General features: G+C 34.4%; 1 protein-coding gene across 3 annotated transcripts in view; it reads right to left on the bottom strand.

Moving 5' to 3' along the window:
* LOC115212048 (serine-rich adhesin for platelets) overlaps nucleotides 1-24354 on the bottom strand; it is a 148744-nt gene that overhangs the window by 26025 nt on the left and 98365 nt on the right. The window contains exons 1-2 of one of the 3 annotated variants that reach the window (XM_036500819.1): nucleotides 6320-6332; nucleotides 2788-2790 (exon numbers count right to left, since the gene is read on the bottom strand). The exons of the other annotated variants lie outside the window; for them this stretch is intronic. The gene's annotated coding sequence lies outside the window, so the exon portion shown is untranslated. Of the gene's footprint in view, nucleotides 1-2787; nucleotides 2791-6319; nucleotides 6333-24354 lie in introns of those variants that run through there. 3 annotated transcript variants of the gene reach the window in all.

Raw genomic sequence — 24354 nt, 5'->3', positions numbered from 1 at the left:
TCCTTTCTTGAATTTATACTCAAAAATAAAGCTTTCATTGTTCCTGTACAATCCAATGTATTATAAAATGTTAAATGAATATATACCCAAGATTTCATTTTTGGTATTATATATCTATTTTAAAAACAGAAAATATACAAGCTAGTGTGGAAACATTTACACAGTCACTTCGTCTGCGACAAATAACATCAAAACTTCTTTCAAATCACACCCTTACCAGAGAGAGAAAGACACATTCAACAATGCAATGATTTTATACAAAAGACAGGATTGTCACAGCTGGATCCATTTTTGATATGGCTGACCTTGAGTTGAACAACAACAGAAAATTTCAGACTTCAGTATTTCTCATAGTTATATGATATGCAATGTTATTATTATTACTGTTTGAATGATAATTTCATTGAAAGGATTCTTCTTCCTGTTAATATATCATATTTCTTCAATTAATTCTTTACTGTTTAGGTTTCTTTATTATAACACTTTCTTTATTATACACACATACACACACACACTTCTGCTGAGATCTAGCTCTATGTAGGTTGTCTAAACAGCTGAATGTTATCAAACTACTGTCCTTTGTATTCTTACTTGTTTTATGTCCTCCTTTATTACAGTAAATAAATTAATTTTAAAGAAATAATCTTCTTGTCTCCAGCAAAATGTCCTTGCACTTTTAAGACACCCTTTTATTTATTAATATCATCCTTTTAAAAAAAGATATATTTCTGTTTATATAGAGATTAATGAAATGTAAAGAGAAATGAGATGTGAAAGAAATTATCAAAAGAGATCAGATACTAAAAGAGGGTGGAGTGAAGATGAAATATCACGATTAAAAGTTTGGCTTCGTAAAAATAGAAATCAGTTTTTAAGACATGAAAAGGCTGAATGTTTTTCTAGAAAACGAAATGTCTTGATCAGCTATAGGTTTTGAATTATTAATCTATATTTCAAAAAGTATACTCTGCTACTGCTGATTCTGTTGTTGTTCTTGTTGTTGTTTGTGCTATTGCTGTTGTCATTAGCATAGGTCAGCTCTGATGAAGTTGATTTATGATCAAAATAATTCCAGCTGTGTCTAGCCATCTCTTTTGTATTCCATACTTAAAGTTACATTATGTAACATGTCCTTTCTTTTTTTAAGATAGTAAGCTGTAATTTAAGTGAGATTTAGTTGCTATTTTTAGCAGGTCACTTGACCATGTAGAGATTTCTTTGTTGGCTCTTAGTTAATGATTTTGCTTGCTCTCTACAATCATCTAATAGTCTTAATTCACTATTATAATTCCATTCACATTAGGAGTTTTATACAAATATTCAACAAACCCCAGTATTTGACTGATACCTTATTTAACAACCATGGAAAGATGAAAGGTGAAGTTGACTTTGGTAGGATTTGAACTCAGCATTAAAAAAATCATAATTAAATACTACAGGCATTTTGTTCATGATTGTAATGATTCAGTTAACTATCATTAGTAGTTTATTGTTAAAGAAACAACTTGACAATAATGATCTATTTGGACTTCTACTTTGCTATTTTCTAAAGGAAAGGATTGTATTCAGTACTAGCAGTACCCAGCGTTGCTTGGGTATTAAATACTCAGCAATGGTTTTAATAGGTTCTACCATTCTTTTTTTTTGTTGTTGTACATCTCTTTGAATATTTTTTGCATTAAGTTGCAAACATTGACATTGAGGAAGAAGTGATTTTTCCCATAGATCATAAATAAAGTAGTAAAAACAGGGTGAAAAGCCCTGGAGAAGCCACAAGAGCATCTCAGGAGGTGTAACAATTGAATGTAAAGTAGCCCTGAAAAGGGCCATGTTATCGTTCTCACAATAGCCCTGAAAAGGATTGTTAACCATTCTCAGGTATAAATGTCCCTTTTTCGTTCACATGAAAAGCAGTGGGTGCAGTGCTGCCAAAACTCAAGCCATCTACAAGGAGATTCAGAAACAGTAGCAGACAAAATGAAAAAAAGACTTATGGCCTAAATGGAGGCCTGTTGTTAGTGTTTGGCCTTGGGACTTGTTGATGGACATGGCAAAGCAAAGTCGAAGAGGGAACTGAAGTCAACACAAGGGACAGGGGCATTGCTTATCTGATGGTGTAAGAGGTATCCTGGATATAAAGACGTCTCTGATGCCACAACCAATAAGAATTGTTGCTTCAATAACATGAGGCAGCACATTATTACCACTAACTGCATTCCGTTGCACAGACATGGTGGCTCCAGGTTCCTGAGTAGCATGACTGGAGCTCCAATTTTGAGGAGCAGTTGATGAGGTGGTAGTCCAGAGGGGGTCCAAGAAATTGAGGATTTCTGTGAGAAAATAAACAGCCTCTTCTTGGTCCACAACAGTGTCCACAGATTTGTAGGTGTGAAGGTTTCCATCAAATACTGTTCACAACTTTTTGAGTTATTTTGCACACAGACAGACAGACAGAGAGACAGAAGGACAAACCAATGCCGATGAAAACATGGCTTCAACCACGGTCTCCAGATGATTTCAGAATCTCCTGCAACTCTTCTAGACACTCTCCTTGTTTAAGTTGGTGAATGCTGCCATACTCTTTGCCTTCAGTTCATCTTTGGTGTTACAAAGAATTTCGTTGTCTCTTGCTCAACTGCACCCTACACATGATAATCAAGGAGGTTGCAATATGAGGAGTTAGGTGGCTAGATGTTAGGGGTGATGTGGTCACAGAAACTGTCTGACAACCATGACTGGGTTCTCCTGCTTGTGTGGCATGGTGCAGAGTCCTGTAGCCAGACATAGGGTCTTCCAGCAGTCACCCTCTTGACCCAAGGTAACACTACCTCCTACAGGTACTTGATGTGGGCCTCCGTATTGAGTCTGAGGCCGTGTGGGAAGATGAATGGCGGCATAACGTTCTCATCACTAGTGATCACTCCAAACACCATGATGTAGATTGGATGTTTGATTTTCATCACTCTCTGTACATGTCCTCAGACTGACACCCAAACATTCTAAAATGTTCGCATTGGAGCTTCCAGCGCAAAATACTAAGCAGTACAGTATGTCATTTCCAAACTTCTGGCAGAGTGAATTGCATCATGGTGCTGTTTTTCTCACGGACTGTGTCTTACTGACCCTTAACTATACTGGGTACTCAACAAAAATCTAAAACAAACATCCACATGCATGAAATTCAAAATATAAAATGGCAACAATTTATCCACCACACCCTGTGCCCACGAACACACATGCACTCAAAAATAATGCTCCATCCCCTGAGTGATAATTATTTAACATGCACATGTCATGTATTATTGGACAGGTATGATATACAAGTTTGTCTGATTATTGTATTATCATAGGCATGAAACTTATAGCTGCTCATACTTAAATCCTCTGTATATTAAATTATACACGCACACACATTTATGTTCTCACACTTACATATCCAGAGATTTTCTGGAAATTATTTATAGAAATGTTGTGGTAGTGATATAGTGATAATGGTTGTGTTAGTAGTTGCGGCGATGATTGAAGAATGATGTTTATTTTCTTTATAGCACAACTGAAGTATTCTCTGAAGAAAACTGTGCTCTTTTGAAAATTTTAAATGGAATTTTAAATGTGATGACAGAAATAAACTGATAAGCACTGTCGTATTCTTGATTCAGAAATGTGTGAAAAAATAATTAATAGGAAAAACTTAAACAAAGGAAAGTTAATTTGGTAAAATCAACAGTCGTGGCGTTTCTTTAGATTTTTCCATATTTCTAATATTCCATTTCATTTTAGAAGCGAATTTCTTTTGTTAGTCATATAGACTTTTAGTTTATTTTTGCTAGTTTTCAGTGTATTTCAGGAGTGTTAAATATTCATTTAACTAGCTTTTAACCTAAAGACAGAGGTTCAGTTTAAAATTGATCCTGAATTTAACTTGCATACTCTCCCCACCTTCCTTGTGTGTGATGTAAAGATACATCCCTGTTAGTGATGTAAAAATAGATTAGTTTAAAACAGCCTTAAATGAAATAGTATCTGAAGGAATGACTAAACAATCTTATCTCAGTAAACTCTATTTTAATACTTCAGAAACTCTGCTTTAATAAACTTTAATTTAAAATCTACTCTAGTGATAAAAAGTGAAACTCATCCACTTTAATTTATCATTTTTCTGTTTGTGCTAAAATTCACCATTTCCTGCAAACATTTTTGGAATCCCTCTATTCTCCAGACGGTGAAAACCACATCAATTATTCTTGTCTTTTCTTCAGTGCCAAAATCTATTTTAGTTCTTAACAGCTGTTGACTGTCTACTAGGCTTGCATATATCTTTCTTTAGTGTTCAGATATCACAAGATAATACACCTTTGATTAGTGGCATCATGGACCACATCCAGGTAAAAAAAGAAAAAAAGCTACCTATCTCTCCTTGACTAAAACTCTTTTAATCTTCTAGCCTATCATTATGTTGTTTCTTGATTCTTGTTTTTCAACTATAAATCACTTTGATCTTCAGAATTTATCATTTCATGCTACATTTACTGGAATCCACCTGTTGAACCTGATTCCTCCATTTGATAGACAATAACCAATCTTAGAAATAACAACCTATTCTCTCTCAAATTACACCCCCAGCCTTAAACAAGGATATTGAACTACTAGATACTCTTGGAGGGTGGGGGAAGGAATGGTGGTGGTGGTGGTGAAGACTGGAATTTTTTTAACCATAGGCCTCTTCAGCCAAGATTGATAGGGCAGCAGGGGTGGTGTGAAGGACAGTAACAACTTCCCATAATTTTTTTCTTCTTAATCTCACCAAGTATAGTTTTGCCTTTTACTTATACTGGAATTTCTTAATTCATTTTCTTCATTCATTATACATTAATTGTAGTATTCTTACTTTGTGGACACAGGACAAGAATGTCCCTTTTTAAATATAACAAATAATTAAAAACAAAAAACAATTTGGAATGGTACCTACCAAATGCATTAAAGACTTCTGTTTTGTATCAATATCTTTTGAAGTCAGGTTTTGTACCATTGAAGGATATGTTCTTTTCATTTGTAAATACTATTGTCTGTTGTAAATGAATACACTGCCCTCTCATTAAATTCCACCCTCCTACCAAATCAACATTCTAACCACTTACTCACTGTTTCACCTGGCTATTAGTAATGGTATTTTATTTGTAAATGTATATTAAGTGTTATTTGTAGGGACACACACACACATTCCCACACATACGTAGTTAAACACACACACACATATACTTATGTTGTTAAACATCAACTATAGAAATATCACTTGTCTGTACAGTATAGTTTAAGTATGTTGATACAAAAAATGTTAATTCTGTTTTGCAAAATGTTAATTACTTATTTCACAAAATGTAGCTGAGATCCAATGTGTTGGTGAAGAGGTATTATTCTTTAGCATGGTTCTAAAGATGTGATTTTGATATCTGAGTCAGTTCAACAGAAAATAGGTCAGCAAAATATATAGGTAACTGGAATGATTTACATTCTCTTTCTTTCTCTTTCACTCTTTCAAAACAACTTTCTCACTGCTCTCTTAAAACTAATGTGTAACTTCTTCATCCTGCCCTTTTTTTTCTTCTTCTTCTTCTTCCTCCACAAAAGTAATTCATTCTTCTCTCTATCATAGACCCTTGTAGTTTGATTACTCTTCTAAATGAATAAAATTCTGACTTGCATGTGTTTGTGAGCAGCTGTGTGTGTGCGTGTCCCATATTTATTTTCATAAGTAATGTGTACCTACATGTTACTTCCTACCTTCATAAAACTATCATGATTCTCTCCTTAAAAGGAAGCAAAATGTTCTCCCAGTTTCTCTCTTACTCCCTTACATAAATACAAATATTTATATTTATATACTATATCAGTAGCTTCTTGTACTATAATCAAAAATTGATTTAATTATAGTATGATAGAAGCTGCTTTTCTTGTTGTTATTGTTATTGTTATTGTTGTAGTAGAGGCCCAGGTCAGTGTTGATTGTAGGCAGGTCAAAGAACCCATTGACTAACCACCAACCACATAACTCCCTTATTGCCTTTTAATTACAAGATATGCAGAGAAAAAGAAACTACAGGGAATTAAGCCTGAATTAACAAATTAATAAAAGGAATTATTTAGTGAAATTATCAGTTTATTTGCTCTCTTATAAAATAATCTCTTTCATCTTAACTTTTGTGAATTTGTACTATCAATAAGTAAATGAGGAATTATGTACATTTTTTACATTATTTACATTTGACAGATATTTGTCCTCATCTTGTTTGTTGTTGACACAACGTTTTGGCTGATATACCCTCCAGCCTTCATCAGGTGTCTTGGGGGAAATTTAGAACCTGGGTTCCCATTCCTAAGGTATTTTTTGATGTTGTTGTTGTTGTTGTTGTTATTATTATTATTATTATTCAGATCACTGCCTGGAATCGAACATGGAATCTTGGGGTTAGCCTGCGCTCTTAACCACTATGCCATATGCTGGTGTAGTGGTTAAGAGTGTCGGCTACTATCCCAAGTTCAATTCCAGGCAGTGATCTGAATAATAATAATAATAATGACAACATCGAAAAATACTTTGGGAATGAAAACCCAGGTTCGAAATTCTCCTAAGACACCTGATGAAGGCTGGAGGGTATATCAGCTGAAATGTTTTAACAAACAAGATGAGGACAAATATCCATCAAATGTAAATAATGTAAATAATTTCTTGATTTGTTCTCACATTGAATTTGTTCCATACCCAATTCTGGCTAAACTTTCTACAGATGAATTGCTATGCTCAAGGTGAAGCTTCTCACCTCAGTGTTCTGGAAAAGGAAACCAGAGCAATCCTATTTCAGTATTACGTGTCAAAAGTGAAACATTTCTCTATTGCAATGTCAGATACTTTCACTTTAATAGTTTCACTATTAAAGTGAAACTATTATCTTACATATATGCAGGCATACATACAAATATATATATATATATATATATATATATATATATATATATATATATATACACACACACAGTATATATATATATATATATATATATATATATATATTGTGTGTACGTACATCTGCACAAATGTATATATATAAATGTATATGTATAGATGTGTATATATATAGATGTGTACGTATAGATGTATATATATAAATATCTTAATATATAAAATCCATTCTGTCTGTCTGTGCACTTATAGCTTGAGTATTGTTCATCCGATCATACTGAAATTTTAAACACGGATACATGAGACAGCAGGGCACTCCGTAATCTAGAAAGATTTTCAAAATTGTTGGTTTCAAAGTGAGAATCGCTATTTTTGTAATCCTTATGTCCTGTTTGTTCCACCATTAAAACAATCCCTTGCTCAGACAGCTGGCATATACCATTTCACCAGCAACAAGTGGAGTACAGGATGACAGTCAGCCAAAACCGTTGCTATATTGTCTCTCTTCTTTCCTCTCTCTGTGGGGTTAATAATCTTAATCTTTAGTTACAGTTTCTCATTCAAACTACATAATAAGCAGAATTGTCAGATTAAGACAGTAGGGTGTTTTGAGGGAGATTTGGCTGCTCTTACTAATCAGGTCTAGCTACCATATCTTCCTCATAGCTTATACATACATATATATAATATAAATAAAATACTTAAAGCAGCAGGTGTCAAATACAAAAGCCAAGGCCCATGCAGTCTCATGGGTCAAAAAATTTCCAACATTTTTGCCTAATGTGAGCCCAGAGCAATCTGTTATCTCTTACACTATTTCAGTATTACGGCTGTATTGTTATGTGAGATAATGTCCTATATATTATATATTCCTTATGCTTTCCAAAACAGAGTTACAGATTTTGACATATGAGGTATCAAAAGATTCAGTACAATTTTGACTACAAATTAAACTTAATTTCCATTCAATTATTTGCATAGCAAAAATTTAACATAATCTTTTCCATAAATCAACTATCATAAAAATTTTATACAATGATGTCACATTTTCTATATGTGTGTGTGTACCTTAAAAGACATCAATCATCACAACATACACCTTCACTCACTCACTCTATCTCTCTTTCTCACCCTCTTTCTCTCTCACATACACACGCACAAACACACACACGTCCATTTCATATAGCCGTACATACATCTTTCACCTTCTTTCTCTGTTCTTTTCATTTTCTCTTCTTTCAATTTCTGTTCTCTTCAAGTAACATTTTTACAGATACAACTGCTTACAAAAACAGGGATTAATGTATAATTTCTTTCTATGTTCATAATTTTTGGTTTACAATATTGGGAAAAATATGCCACCAAAGAAAAGACGTAATCTCTCCAGAAACAAGTGTAACGCAAGGAGGATTGTAGAAAACCAAAGGCGAGAGTCTGAAGAGAGAAGACAGATGAGATTTTCTCAACATCAGCAAATGCATGTTGCAGCACTTAATGCTGGATCATTAAATCAATGTTTTAATGATTAGACAGAGGTCCAACAGACAACGTACAAATTCGTTCTTCACAACTCCTGAAGCTGTTTTCAGATATGATCCATCCTATTCGTATAAAAATAATAACTCTGTCCAAATTGGTATGCTAAACACAAATTGTCTTTTCTGTAGAGCTTTAAAATTTTCAAATGAAACAAATGGTATGTGCTGCTCAGGTAACATTGCCAGCACTACCAACTCTTTCTCAACCTCTTATGGATCTTCTAGAAGGCATTTCCATCAGGTCAAAGGATTTTCTGAACAATATCAGACAATACAACTCTGCAAATGACATGGTTTTGTGCACCCACAAATGAACAACCACAGTTCCTCCAAATTTACTATATGAGTGATGTAGGTCAACAAACCCGACGGAGGTGTCAACATTTTAGATGATGGGTTGTGTTAGACACAGCACCGACTGTTGCAAACGAGGGTATATCCATATAACACATGGTGAGGAATCCTACATTGGGGAGTGGTAATGACTAGGGTTATTTTGATCATTCGTCTTTTGGTTTCCTGTAGCTTTGCTCTCTTTTACAAACCCAGTGAACTTACATATATTTCGATTTCAAAGAAATTTGAAGAATAGATATAAGACCCAAGTTAAAAAGATTCCCAACAATTCAACTTCTCTGGTTGACTTTAAGATCCCACCCCCAACAGGGGCCTTAACATTTTAGAGCTCCATGAGCTCCATTTTTCAGGAGCAAAAACCTTTCAATATGTTCCATAAGATTTGAATTTTTGAATCTAGGCATAAAGATGAGTATTATGGGATAAAAGTGTCATGATTAGAATTTTTGTTAGGGCATGTAAAGAGGGAAAGAACTCTCATTAAAATTCTTCATCTGCAATTTTGATGAAATTCAAATCATACGTATTCCAGTTCATTAGAGAAAATATAAAAGAAAAGTCCAATTCTTTATTTCCATGTGACATGGGCAATGCTGGGTATCTCTGCTAGTGGTTAATAAAATAGAATAAAAGTTTTTTAATTTATTTTTTCGGTGTGACCCAGCACCAAATGATCTACAGTCTGGCAGTTGGTGACCCCTGTTGTAGATTACAGTTCAAGGTGACCAAATCACAGAATTACAATTTTAAAACAGAACCACTACAATGAATATACCTGGTCTATAATAGGAAGAACATCCTGTAGCCATAACAAATAAATAAAACTGAATTGCTATCAGTTGAGACACATGAACATATTAGGTCACATCTAAAAGAGAGCTGCCTGACTGATTGATATGGAGTCACCAATACAGGTCAACTTCTAACTCACAGATGCACTTTATCCAGTGTTTACAAGGCAAAGTGAAATTGTTTTGATCAAGAACATAACGCCAGTGCCTGGTCCAGAAATCTAAGCCACGGTCTTGTGATTGTTAGTGTAACACCCTAACCATAAGGTCTCATGCCCTCACAACATTAATCTATCATTAATCACTTAGAACTGATAATATAATTGATGTAATAAGAGCTTCAAAAAAATATCTGATTAGAAAAGAGCAGAAGATTTACCAAAGGTAGGAATGTTAAGAAGGTAAGTTTGAAGAAAGGAAATAAGTAATTCAGAATTAACATTAGAAGAATTATTTATTGAACTAAAGATTAAGATATTCATGTTCTCACAACATGGTTTGAAGTTACACAGCTGTTTGATAAAATATCATATCATCAGATTAGAAATTGTGATAAAGTTACTTAAATACTTCTTTAGTACTAAGCCAATAAAAGTTGTATATAGGAGCTCATGTAATATAAAATTACAATGGATCCTTGCCATTTCAAGACGAGTGTTTCGCTTTCGCTCTCATTCACTTCTTCTGTCCTCTATCTCTGACTATTTTGTTTCTTACAGAATGAAAGAAAAGATGAATAAATATGATTTTGCGGAGTTATGTCAACAAATATATGATGTAATAAATACAGACATGGTTATGTGAATTTGGGGCTTGCTTCGTAACCATATGATTTTGAGTTCTATTTCAGTGAGACATGAAAGACTCAAGCCAATCAGTGCCTTGTGAGTTGAAGTGTTAGATAATAATTGTATGGATGTCGTGTGTGTGTGTGTGTGTGTGTGTGTGTGTGCGTGCGTGTGCGTGTGTCTTTTAATGTATTCCCTGCTGACAATATATCTTCTTGTTCTGTGCCTTTGAAGACAAGTGGAATATCAAATAAGCCTTTAACTGAAAACAGTTAAGGGCTGGCAACAGGAAGGGCATCCAGCCAAAAAATGCTGCCTCAAATAAGTTTACATTCAACCTATGCTAGCATGCAGAAATGGAAATAGAGAAATGAATAAATAAATGTGATGTTGGATGTTATGTAGAAATATTGTATGTGTAATGTAAAACTTTCCCTGACAATAACCATATTGACATCAATGGTCTTGGAGGGACTGCAAAGCCATCAGTGCTACCCTTCTAGCAAACTTTTCTTAAAGAAAGAATGTAAAATTAAAATGCTTATACAACATAACAGCCTCTGTAATTTGTACACATGCTTCACAAGCAAATTTTATTTTTTGCACAATAAAATACTATCTCCACAAAATCGCAATTCTTATAATGTAGTATAAGATTTTAATAGCCACATCGGTTAGTGAAGATGTGTGACCTAATGGTTAAGATGTTGCACTCATGACTAAGATCATGGTCTCAATTCCCAGACCAAATGATGCATTGTGTTCTTGAGTTAAGCATTTCATTTCATGTTGCACCAGTTCACTCAGCTGTAAATGAGTTTCAGCAGGAGCTGGGAAATTAATCTGGTGATGGACTGGCATCTTGTTCAAGGGCAGAGTGTTGTAATTTCGGCCACTTATAGCCATGGAAACCAAGTCAAGCTCCAGCTTTATGAGACATAAATCTCATGAGGGACCCAAGTCTAAGTAACTCACTGGTTTATATGGAGTTTGTGGCTATGGTTCAAAAACTATAGAGGGCAGAAGATGCTGGAGTTCCATAATATGAATGAAAAAATGGAAAAGGAATGGTACAGAATTGTGCAAAGATTGTATTTCAGATTAACTCAGCTCCGAAAAAAACATAATCAACAGCTTGGTTAATGTGCTATATTGTAATGATGCAGCACCTCAAGTGTTTAAAATTGAGAGAATGTAACAAGATAAATCAGGAAGTCAAATAAACACATCACTAGGAATATTTTATCCTAAGAAGAGACAAGAGAAGTTTTTACAATACAGTAGTGTAATACTATGTAGCATATGAAATAATATGTCAAGTCTATGCCACCAGATGATCAATTCCAAAAATTTTACAGATTTATATATATATATATAAAGCACCAACCAATCATGGCTGTTGTCAGCCTCCCCTGACACCTGTGCCAGTGGGACGTAAAAATCACCCACTACACTCATGGAGTGGTTGACGTTAGGAAGGGCACCCAGCTGTAGAAACACTGCCAGATCAGACTGGATCCTGGTGCAGCCTCCTGGCTTCCCAGACCCCGGTCGAACTGTCCAACCCATGCTATCCTGGAAGGGCATCCAGCTGTAGAAACACTGCCAGATCAGACTGGAGCCTGGTGCAGCCTCCTGGCTTCCCAGACCCTTGTTGAACTGTCCAACCCATGCTATCCTGGAAAACGGACATATGATGATGATGATGATGATGATGATGATGATGATGATATATATTTAGCAATTGCAGCATGAAAGACACAAGTTAGCCATTTAGAAACACTCAAAAACTGCTAGCTTTGCTTAATCATTTATTCGTAATATGGTGTCAAAATTTTGTCACATTAAACTGCAATTTGGTCACAGACAAAAAATATGCTGCACCTAAACATTTTTGATATATTTAGCTGGGTATGTTTTTTGCTGTTGTTTTTGATTTTGTTTGCATAGGTCAGTTGTTCTGGTTGGGTGCTCACAGTCAGTCAGTTATCAATGATTATTAGTATCTAGCTGTCTTTCATGTATTCTTCCTTATCTTCTTCATTCTCTCTTGTTTTAGCATATTTTTATGACACAAGACTGAGAGTGCCAAGGATTGGCTTTGTCCACCTGACTGACTGAGTGTCTGCATCCTTCATTGAAGTGCTACATAGTTAGTCATGGTCTTCATTGAATACTGAAAGCCAAAACTTTTTCGAGTCCCAGATGGCAGACCTCTCAGAGTGGCAGTGGGAGTATAACACATTCATGACAATAAAATTCGTAGTTTCATAGATGATGTAGGATAGATAGATCCTAAGACAATCCCCCCTACATGGACGCATCTTCAGTGGAGGTACTGAATTTTAAGGTCATAGTTTTCATTAATTGCCAATAGATGAACATAATAACTTTAGGTGTCTTCTGCTTCTTAATTTTTATTTTTCTACTAGCAGTTGCTCGGTCATCATGAAATTTGATGGCCAAACTATCACATACGCACACAACTCAAAGGTGCCAGCATGGTTATATGGTTAAGAAGTTCACATCCAAACCATATGCCTTTGGGTTCAGTCCTGCTGTGAGGCATCTTGGACAAGTGTCTTCTGACCAAAGCATTGTGTGTGGATTTGGTAGATGGAAACTGAAACAAAAACACATAGTATGTACGTGTGTGCGTGTGTGTGTGTGCGTTTATGTATGTATATATGTATGCGAGTGTGTGTTTGTGCCTCCCTGTCTTGGTATTATGTGATAGTTGTGAATGATTGTCACCATCATACAAACAGTGTCATTCGTTTCTAATCTTCTAATCGTCTGGTTGTGAGGAAATATTACCTTGCTTGGAAATGAGTAAGTGTTGGTGACAAGAAAGGTATCATGATGAAGAAAATCTGTCTCGATTAATTTTGTCTGACCCATGCAAGTATGGAAAAGTGGATATCAAATTGATGTTGCTGATGAGGATGAGGACGACGAGGAGGAGGATACATTTTAGGTGCATGTAATACCATGTGGTTAAGAAGTTTGCTTCAAAGCCATGCAGTTTCAGGCTCAGACCCACTTCATGGCACTGGGGCAGGTGTCTTTTAATATAGTCTTAGACTGACCAATGACATTGTTATAAGGAAACTGTAAGAAGCTTTTGTGTAAGTATATATGTGTGCGTGTGTGTGTTGTTTTCCCATTGTCTTGGCATTGTTTACATAAAAACAATGATAAAATGTCTAAAACAGTACCTATGTTCACATATGCAAAAAAAATATTTTTAACCATTGAATTGATTCAGATTATGAAGTCCTGTCCAACCCATGACAGCATGGAAAAGTAACCATAAAAAATTCTGCTTCTTTAGAACTACATTTATAAATAAGTATACAAAGACCCATTACTTTTTCTCTCACAAATCTGTGAATAAAAAATGTGTGTAGTTCCAAGGGTACTGCACTAAGGAACTTCTCTTCTGTCAATATGTTCTTAAATGTGTTAAGCAGCCATTTTCAAGGTCTTCATTAATTGCTTCAATTTTCTTCATCCCCCCTCCTCCACTCATATATTCCCGTGAGCTATGGATAGACAATGTTTCTCTTGGAATAGAAACATAAAAAGAAATGTTCAAAGAATATCTTGGTAACAGATACTTAAAAATGCAAAATGATATATCGACTAATTTGCCTATCCAACTATACCTACAGCACGTAAAAACGTAAAAAAAAGTAGTCTTTTTTTAAATACTATTCCATTAGAATGAAGCAGATTCATTTTAGAATTAAGCTTTACAGGGGGAATTTGGAAAGTGAAATGGATATCTAAGTTTATACTTACTGACAGCCTTTGATATGTGTCTGCTATGTTACTATGTGAGAAAAATATAGTTCTGGGCAAGAGTTAGTTTTAGTTCCCTCTACTGACTATTTGTGTGGGAGTTAGAGCCTCTGCATTTGTGATTATTTTCTTCTGCTTACATTTAAATAAATTTAGAAGATTATATTTGGCTGCTCTATAACCCAAATAACATTCCACAATTCTTGGAATGTTTTGAAAAACCAGTATTTCTCTTTGAAGAGACAGTAGGAAAAATCAAAGCTAGATGTGGTTTGATTCCTATATATAAGAATCATAAGATGCTTCATATTCCTATTTTGATTATAATCATTACATATTCAAATGCTTTCACTATTGTTGTTAATGTTGTGATAAGATGACAACCATATACTATTAGTTTATGACTACTTTAGATTTTACCTTACTTTAACAAAGCAATATAAAGTGGTTACAGGTCTTCTTTTTTGTGAAAACAAAAAACAAAAGAACTCCTGAGTTGCCCTCAGGGTCATGAAAGCAAGATGGTTAAATATAAACTTGTATGGTTTACAATAACATAACCTCTAATGCAAATAAATACAAAAATCATAAAGCATGGATACTGAATAAACTAATAGTAGAAATACACCAACTGAGATATTGATATTGTATGTCCTTACAGTAAGCTTTTATCTAGCTTCAACTGTTTCAACATTATCATAAAGTAAATTGGTATCTGTTTTCCAGATACTTTTTCAAAAGTTTGAGCTGGAAATCTAGCAGATTACTCAATCAGAATGTTGAATAGGTTTATAAGATAAAAAATAGATATAAATGACATTTATATGTGCTAGGAGATAAGATTGTTAGTGATGTTTGTATAGTCAGAGTTTAACTTGAATGTCTATAGAATCATATTTATTGAAGAGATTAAGAAAATAGTTCTACAATGATGTAGTTCTAATAGAACTACAGCATAAAGCTGATTCTAATGGAGGAAGAACTGAACAAAGAAAGTATCAAATGAGAAGTTTAGAAACTAGCACACTGTTCAGTTGTCAGGGAAACTGAGAGTTGTGTTCTGTATATATTTCTTTATTGCCCACAAGGGGCTAAACATAGAGGGGACAAACAAAGACAGACAAAGGGATTAAGTCGATTGCTTTGACCCCAGTGTGAAACTAGTACTTTATTTATCGACCCCGAAAGGATGGAAGGCAAAGTCGACCTCGGCGGAATTTGAACTCAGAATGTAATGACAGACGAAATACCGCTAAGCATTTCGCCCAGCGTGCTAACATGTCTGCCAGCTCGCCAAGGATAGCTATGAACAAGCAATAAGAACAGTGACCAGAGTTCAAAGATTACTGCTGTTGTTTAGCCCCAGTCAACCTGACTGCTCAAGGCATTCTAGTCATGATCATCCCATCATTCTCTCTCAGTCAGCATGCAATTTGAAGAAGATTTGGTTGTGATTTGTAGCAGACTATGCTACTAAGAAGAACCATCACTGGTTCAAAAGAGTTTGAAGATTGTTTCTGACCTATGTTTGCCTATCACATGGTTGGTCTTTATACCAGCTATGTACTTTAAATCAATAGCTTAGATAAATGTTGCTCTTGGCTGTCAGCTTTTAGCTACCTCTTCCAATGCCTTCACAATCTTCTAACATATAGGATTACCACATTACCAACAGACATATGATATTTGTTTATGTAGTCATCAATAACCATTATCACTTGACCACACAATTTATTTTCCTTTAACTTACACACAGCAAGTATATACAAGAAATAATAATTATTCTTAATAACAAATATAGTCTTTCATTATTGCAACAAAATACACTATCTCCACAATTATGAATAAAAGTAATGTTTGTTATTCTGATAATATAAAACATTTTAATTTAATGCCAAAAAGTCAAGTTATATAGCATTCTGCAAATAATACAGCATCATTGGTTTCTAATGAGCCAGTTACTGGTTCATTGCATTTATAATGGCAAATACAAAAAGAGGGAGCTTGTGTCAGTTAGATGGAACAGATACCAGAAAAATATTTTTGTTTTCAATTATCACTTTTTCTGCTGATGTTTATTCTTTTCATAGCTAAATATGATAAAGATGATATAGATGTACACATATGGATGCATACACACACAGAAAATAATGTTTTATATGTGCATGTGTGTGTGTGTGTGTGTGTGTGTGTATTTATATATATATATATATATATATATATATATATATATATATATATATATATATATATATATAGTGAGTTTCTGAAAAGTTTCTGTCAACTAAAATTTCACTCAAAAGACATTGGTTGACCTGAGGCTGTGGTAGAAGACATTTGCCTAAGGTACAAGGATAAAATCTGTATCCATGAGATTGCAAGAGAACTTCTTCACCACACTGTTATGCCTTCAGCCATTCTTAATAAGACTGTAGTTTTTCATACTTGCAACCTCATCTTCACAGATAATTTTTAATATATACAAATCTATACAACATTCAATCAGTCTGATCTCCAATTGTCATCAGGTGCCTTATTCCTAGATGTGCATACATCACCAGATTGGATTTGAACTAGGAACCTAAATTAATGGTAATAACCCTCTGTTCTACTTTACTAAAGATAAATTTTAGTAATTCAAAAATATAATATTAACTGCTGACATTTCAGAGGCCTTGAGGTTATGGTATTAGAATTCTTAATTTAGAAATAAAGGTTTCTGGTTCAAAGCCAGTCAGATACTACATACAAATTCAAGGATAAGATACCTAGTGATAATCAGAGATTAAAGCTAAGGTAGACATAGATATTAAAATGTTCCACCTTTAACAATGATGTTAATAGTACGAAGAATTACATTTTTATTTAGTGAAGCAAAACATAAGTAACTCCAGAGAAATACCAAAAATTATTCTGTGGTTCTAACTTTACATTTATTTCTTAAGCTTCTTGAGAAATATATTTTAACACAGAAATATGTTTCAGACTATCATATATTCAATTGAAGGTGCAAATATTATTTTATCTTTTTCCTGTTTCAGTCATCAGACTGTGACAATGCTGATGCACCACCTTGAAGACACACACATGAATGCATGCACACACACACACGAACACTCACTGACTAAACTTATACCTTGATTAGGTTAACAGCTTTAAATCATCCATTAACTCTCTCTACCACTCCACTTTTCACTTCTGCTTAACCACTACTCACTCCTCAGTTTACCAACACACACACACAACTTTACCTGCTACATTCTACTCTTTACTGTCCAGTCATTATTTTTTTGGAAGTGGTTGCTAAATCTGGGGAACACACAGGACCAATAAAAGCAGATTCAAGAGAAGAGACAGCTATTCAAGTTGGCAGCTATATGGTCCAAAGCATGATTAAAGGATATTAAGTTAGGGAAAGCAGCAGCCATATCAGGGATACATACTAAAATGCTAAAAATAATTGGAGAAGTAGGACACATGCAAGCCACTTATATAGTTACTCAGGTAATACAGGGAGGTGTAATACTCAGTGACTGGAGCAGCTACAATAATGGCACAGGAAATATATGCATCTCCTGTATAACAAAAACTTGAATTATGGAATTCAGTACTTATGGAAGTTTTAAACTATGACCATTAATTTTGTGATGGGGCATATAATTTCAACCCCCTATGGACATTTGGATAGATTTTAACACTTTTAACAACTAAAATTCCTAAGTATATATTTTTTCAAACCTCACAAGCACCTGTGCATTCCATCCTCTTTTTGTATCCTATATAAGACGATTACTTTTTGCTAATACAAAACAACACTGCAGTACTATTTGATATGGATTTCTTGTCTGTCACCACTACAGTTGGATTTAAATTAGTAATACAAAATTAAATCCAACGGTATTCAGGATGACTGGAAATCAACTATCAAACGGAAGTGAAGTCAGTGACATGAAAAGTATTCATAAAGCGGTTACATCAAATGTTTGATGTTTTAAAAGTTTTCAAGCGAGCGAAATACTCAGCCATACTACAAAAGCATTAAAGTTTGCCATGTCTGCAGAGGTAACAATTCATGATAATAGAGATAAAATTAGGTTGCGCTCAAGCAACTACTCCATTGAATGCCTAGACATAGCTTTTTCATAAATTTCAATTGATACTTAATATGGAACAGCTTAAATATGTCTATTACTGATCAGACTGAATATAATGTACCGATAAGTGTGGTAGTTATTCAAGCAAAAGCTAAAAGTTTGTATGATGACTTTCAGAAAATAGAAGGAACAACTGATGAAATAAAAAAAATATTCTCTTTGCAAGTAAAGCTTTGTTTGAAAGGTCTAAGAGGTAACTTAATTTGCAAAACATAAAAATGACTAATGAAGCCGCCAGTATTGATACAAAAGCTGCTACTAATTATCATGAGAAGCTGAAGAAAACTAAATACATTGAACAAGTGTACAATGTTGATGTAACTGGAATTTACTAGAAGTGCATGTCTACTAGGACAAGAAAAATCAGTTCCAGGCTTTAAAGCTTCCCAAAATGCCATTTGATGTTTCTTGTGGAAAAATCCTGATGCTGGTAATATGAAACCCATTTGCAAGTTATTCCTGACTCATAGCCACCCAAGTTTTCTGGTTTACAAACATTTCTCTTGCCCCTCTAGAGAAAGGAACAGTATCAGATGCTGTATTTCCAACAAAGCATTCCTCCTTTTAGACATTGTATTATACCACTCTGTGATTGATCTTATGTGAGTGTGGAATATATCTCCAAAAAGTCAACATCTTTTTCAAAAATGTACTGCTAATTACTATAAATACAAAATCTTACCACTTCTTTGATATTACTCTAAATCTAACAAATTCGTTATATAATTCTATCATAAAAGCATTGATGTCAGACATGTTGGCATGGAACTAGTTATCCTCTTTAGAAATAAACACTATCCCTTCAACTTTTGCCATTAATGTAAAAAAAAAAAAGTTTAGATAAGATCATAGTAACAATCAAGTTGTCTAATTAAACTGGTAAGTAATACATAGATAGCAACATATGCCCCAGAAAGACAAAAAACCAGAGTTAGCTCTCATAGATTGTGGAACTATCAAGAGAAATTTCAGTGGACTTCTGAATTTAATCACAATCTGTACTAATTAGAAAAAATGCAAGGGAAATCTTCTAATCAGTCACATGCACAGGATGAAGCACTACTTGGATGTAAAATATCTTTCAATTTCAGCATGAAGCAGGTATATTCATATAGCAAGCTATATTCATTGTGGAAAATTATAGTCTCTACCTAGCAAAATTAAAAATTCGCAACTGAATCAAAAGCCCAATAGACTCTGGTCCCAAGAAATTTGCTAAGAACATGAACCACAACCCAAATGAAAATGATAACACCAACACAGAAAAATGACTGACGCTATTATGTGGACATGTGGTAGTTGATTACAGACAAATAGAAATGAGTAAAGAATACAAACTGATGTATAAAAAAAACAGCAAAATTTAGAGAGAATTTCCCTTTTTACATGAACAATTGAAAGTGGTTATGACAAGAGTAAACAAAAAATCTACTGACAAGATTTGTCTGTCATTGATCAGGATGCTCGATAAAATCTAGCATAAATTGAAATTTTGGGACACTCAATATCATATTGTTTTGTTGTGTCAACATCACCTGTTGTCACTGATGGGACTAATAAAAATCAACAGAAATAACAGAATATAACCAAAATACATTAGCTCTATCAAAAAGAAAACAATGACAGAATACACAAAATCATTGGATAATTGGATACTACCCTTATATGCAAAGTGAATAATGAATTCACAAAGCACTAACAATGACTTTATGGTAGATTATCCCAAATTTACAGAGACTGACAAAGTAAACTTGTTGCCCTTAAATGTGAACTACAAACAATAAGTCAAAAGCTTTGTTATTGTAGCAAATAACAAAATTATAGGATTATCAAACAGAAGTTTGTATTAAGCTCACAAACTGTATATTACCACATAGATGGTCATAGTGCTGGGGTTGTAAATGCTCTTCCTTCGAATGATCTGGAGTCATACTTAGAGGTGATCTGGAACATAAATAAGTACCAGAAATGCAATGCAGTATGGTTTGTGGAGGCACATGGCCTAGTGGTTAGAGCAGTGGACTTGCGGTCGAGGGATCGCGGGTTTGAATCTCAGACTGGATGATGTGTGTGTTTATGAGCGAAACACCTAAGCTCCACACGGCTCCGGCAGAAGGTAATGGCGAAACTTCTACTGACTCTTTTGCCACAACTTTCTCTCACTCTTTCCTCCTGCATCTTGCAGCTCACCTGCAAAGGACCGGCGTCCCGTCCAGGTGGGGAACCTATACGCCAAGAAACCGGGAAACTGGCCCTTATGAGCCAGGCATGGCTCGAGAAGGAACAAAAACAAAACAAAAACAATGCAGTATGGTTTGAACAAACCATGAAGGGAGTACTGTGTAAATGACTCTCCTAAAACATAACATTACCAGTAAAACTTTGCTGATAGTTGTTGCAAAACTATCCAATGGAAAATCACCTAAGAAAAGCCTGGCAGTTAAATATATGGATAGGAATCTCAAGTTCTGCAGGAAAGCTATCATCAACCAGTTTTAAAAAAAAAAAATGGATGCTGAACATAATGTAGCAGTTGCACAAAGTTCATACTTAAGAACCAGGAAACACACATAGGAAAAACTACAGGTGATAACATGCTTAAAATCATCTGTAAATAGTTGACTAATTCCTTGAATGTGTTTCTCCAAGATTACTACAAAACAATGTGGTGACTGATAATCAGGGAGCAGGAAAGCAACTAGTCTGGCATTGTGTCAAATGCCTCCTCATCAACAAAGCTGTCCTTAAGTAAAGCAGCATCTCTGAAACTGTCTGACAGTATGACTAGAATATTAGAAGGAGTTTGAGTCTGTCTCTCATCATGGACACCAGAATCACTATTTTTTTACCAAAATTTCATTCGCTATAATCAATTTCACTAAAAGACTATCAACACGGTTCACACAATTCTCACTAAGAACTGAAGCAAATACTATAGTCACAAACAAGAACATTCAAAAGTGACTGCTAGTCTGCACTGCTGTTCATCCTGGTAATGAACCTCTGGTCAACTCTGTTAAGGTTTGCAAATGAAAAGAAAATTAATGTCACTGATCTGAAGCTGTATTTATGTAATATTCACATCAAGAGACAGAACTTGTTACAGTATTCTCACAGGACATAAAAATGTAGTTTAGCCAAAATTTAAAACCAACATATATGTATTAAGGCAGCAAGCTAGCAAAATCATTAGTACACCAGGTGCAATGCTTAACAGCATTTTGTCTGTCTTTACATTATGGGTTCAAATTTTGCTTTTCCTCCTTTTGGGGTTGATAAAATAAGTTGGTGTAATTGACTGACCCTCTCCCCCTAAACCTGCTGGCCTTGTGCCAAAATTTGAAACCAATATATGTGTGATTATTCTTTATGTATATAGCACATGCACACACATACATAGAGTAATCATACATATGCATATGTACTAAAGAGACATGTACATCACAACATGTATGCAAGGATATCCACACTTACTCATACGCACACATCAACTCACATATTCACAAATCTCTGAAACTGTCTTAATTATAAAAAAGAAACCCCCAAAATTGTTGCTAACCAGCTTGAATTTTGCAAACTTGAATAAATCTCAAAGAAATATTTATGCATTGTGTGTGCATGTGTGTGTGTGTGTGGGGGGGGGGCGTGCACATGCACACACATATATCTATACATACAACTTGATAAATAAAACTGTGCTGCTTGAAATAAGAAAATAATACAGTATAAATCTTTTGATGAAATAAGAAAATATAGCAGAAATCTTATGCTAGTGGTGCTTGATAACAAGAAAGGTGTTCAATGCTATGTTCACTTGGATAAAGAACCTGTTGCCTAAGTAGCTGACATTGACCAACACTCCTCATGCTCATAACTGAAAGCAGAACAATTGTCTCTGATGTTATAAATACTTCAAAGGAAATGTTGCAAGGAGACAGTCTGTCTGTGTTGCTGGTTATTTTGGCTTTATGGATGATCTAAAGATCTATACTAGAAATATTTACAATGCTGAGAAACAGCTAGATTTAGTAACACCATTTTTAGCTGATATAGGAATGGAATTTGGCCAAAGAAAAGGTCATATTTCATAGTTAAATGCTGAAAAACTGTTTCCAAAACCCCAAATCTTTCACATTAATTTCTCTGTCTCCTCAGTTTCCCACTATGTATATGTATTACAAACACCTATGTAATAACCAAATATATATCATTCAAAAGTACTGTAAACAACAAAAAAATGACCAGAGTTATTTTCTTCCAACAAGATAATATATTTGCAGTCAATACTAACATTAACAATCGGACTACTAAAGTAATCTATAGATGAAATCTGCTATATAGCTATTAAAACCTACAAAAATCCTGATATCAACTAGAAAATATAATATTCATAAATAACAAATTATGTTTATCCATTTTTTTTCCATCTTTCTCTGTCTTACTCTTTTTGCTAACCTAATATTGTACTTACTCTTTTATTAAAAGAACCTGCTCTCTAGTTCTCATGTAACAATCCTGTTCCAAAACATAATTTACGGAATATTTAAATAAATATTAATTTACTAACAACTTTACTACACCCAACTCTTTCAAATTTTTTTTACCATTTTTTTAACCAATCTTATCTCATACTAACTACTTTTCTTTCTTACTAATTATATTGCTTAGTTATTTATTTACCCATTTAGTTATTATATAATTAGGTACACCATTGACTTTCTGGTATCCTTACTTCCAAAGCCTTGACGGATTAACAATTTTGCTGAACCATCTCTAGTTATATAAAGCTTTAATATTTTGTTCCTTTGCTTCTTTACATCATAAACAATAGATGAGCTAATGCCACTTACATACCACAACTGCAAGCTGGTGAAGAAAATTTGAGGGTGGCGGCAGCTGAAAACCGAGCCTGCAGAAAAGAAATGACAGCCGACAGACCAGATTCAGCATATAGGTGTGACCTCTGCAAACAAGACTGCCACTCTCGCATCGGTCTCTACAGCCACAGGAGGCATTGCAAAAACTGAATAGACAACTCAACGGACGGATGACATCATCCATGGTCAGCCATGACCAATGGAGGCCTAAGGTTTTAAGGGTACATACCACAACACCAGGGTCCTTTGTTTTTTCCCCCAAGCATTCTACTTTTGGACCAATATGGATTGGTATTCATGTTTGACACTATTATTGATGCTCTCAGTTCTCTTACCTGGAGTAGCCACAGTTAAAAGTAACTTTAAACTAAATAAGCAGAAGACCTCTCAAAATTTTGCTATTGCCACTAACAAGTGTAGTGTTAATAATGCATATAAACACACAGTGCACTCAATGTCACCGGTGGTAGCACAGTGAACTAGAATGGTGGCCACAGGAATTTCAGGTCCCTCATCAAAATTTATTTAGATTAAAAGTTGCCAGAAAATCAATTGTATACCTATAATACATTTTTGAGTAATTAATAAACCATTTTTTTCTAAAATATATTTTTCATAAGTAGATTGCCTTTGTGTTACATTTGAGTGGGTTTTTCATAAAATATCTGTAATTTTATAATATCATATATTACACTGGTTTGACCAACTGAAGACCTACCTTAGTGTTCATTTTATGAGACTTTGATTGATATAACAAATATGAATGCATGAATATGAACAGCCACAGGTGTGTTGATATTAAAAGATTTAATAATTGGATGGATTTTTCTTTTAGAAGGACATGGAGATAAACAGATCTGCAAGTTGAACAAAGGACTCGATAAGGCCTAAGGGCAGAGTATTTTAATTGAAGTTATTCTATCTTGATTGACAATGCCAGTAACTAGAGTATGTCCTACTTCAGTATGCCAGCAACCATAACTGCTCTTTCTGCCTTTGTATCCTTCCTTATGCCTCCAACAACACAGCTGACAACTTCATGAGCCAGTTCTTGTATTGGGTCTGCTTTGGGTAGACCTACACTCTC

This window comes from Octopus sinensis, linkage group LG1, assembly GCF_006345805.1.
Source record: "Octopus sinensis linkage group LG1, ASM634580v1, whole genome shotgun sequence".
In the NCBI taxonomy this organism is placed as follows: Eukaryota; Metazoa; Mollusca; class Cephalopoda; order Octopoda; family Octopodidae; genus Octopus; species Octopus sinensis.
Note: the sequence above shows the minus strand (reverse complement) of the source record. Positions and strands in the feature narration are given on the sequence as shown.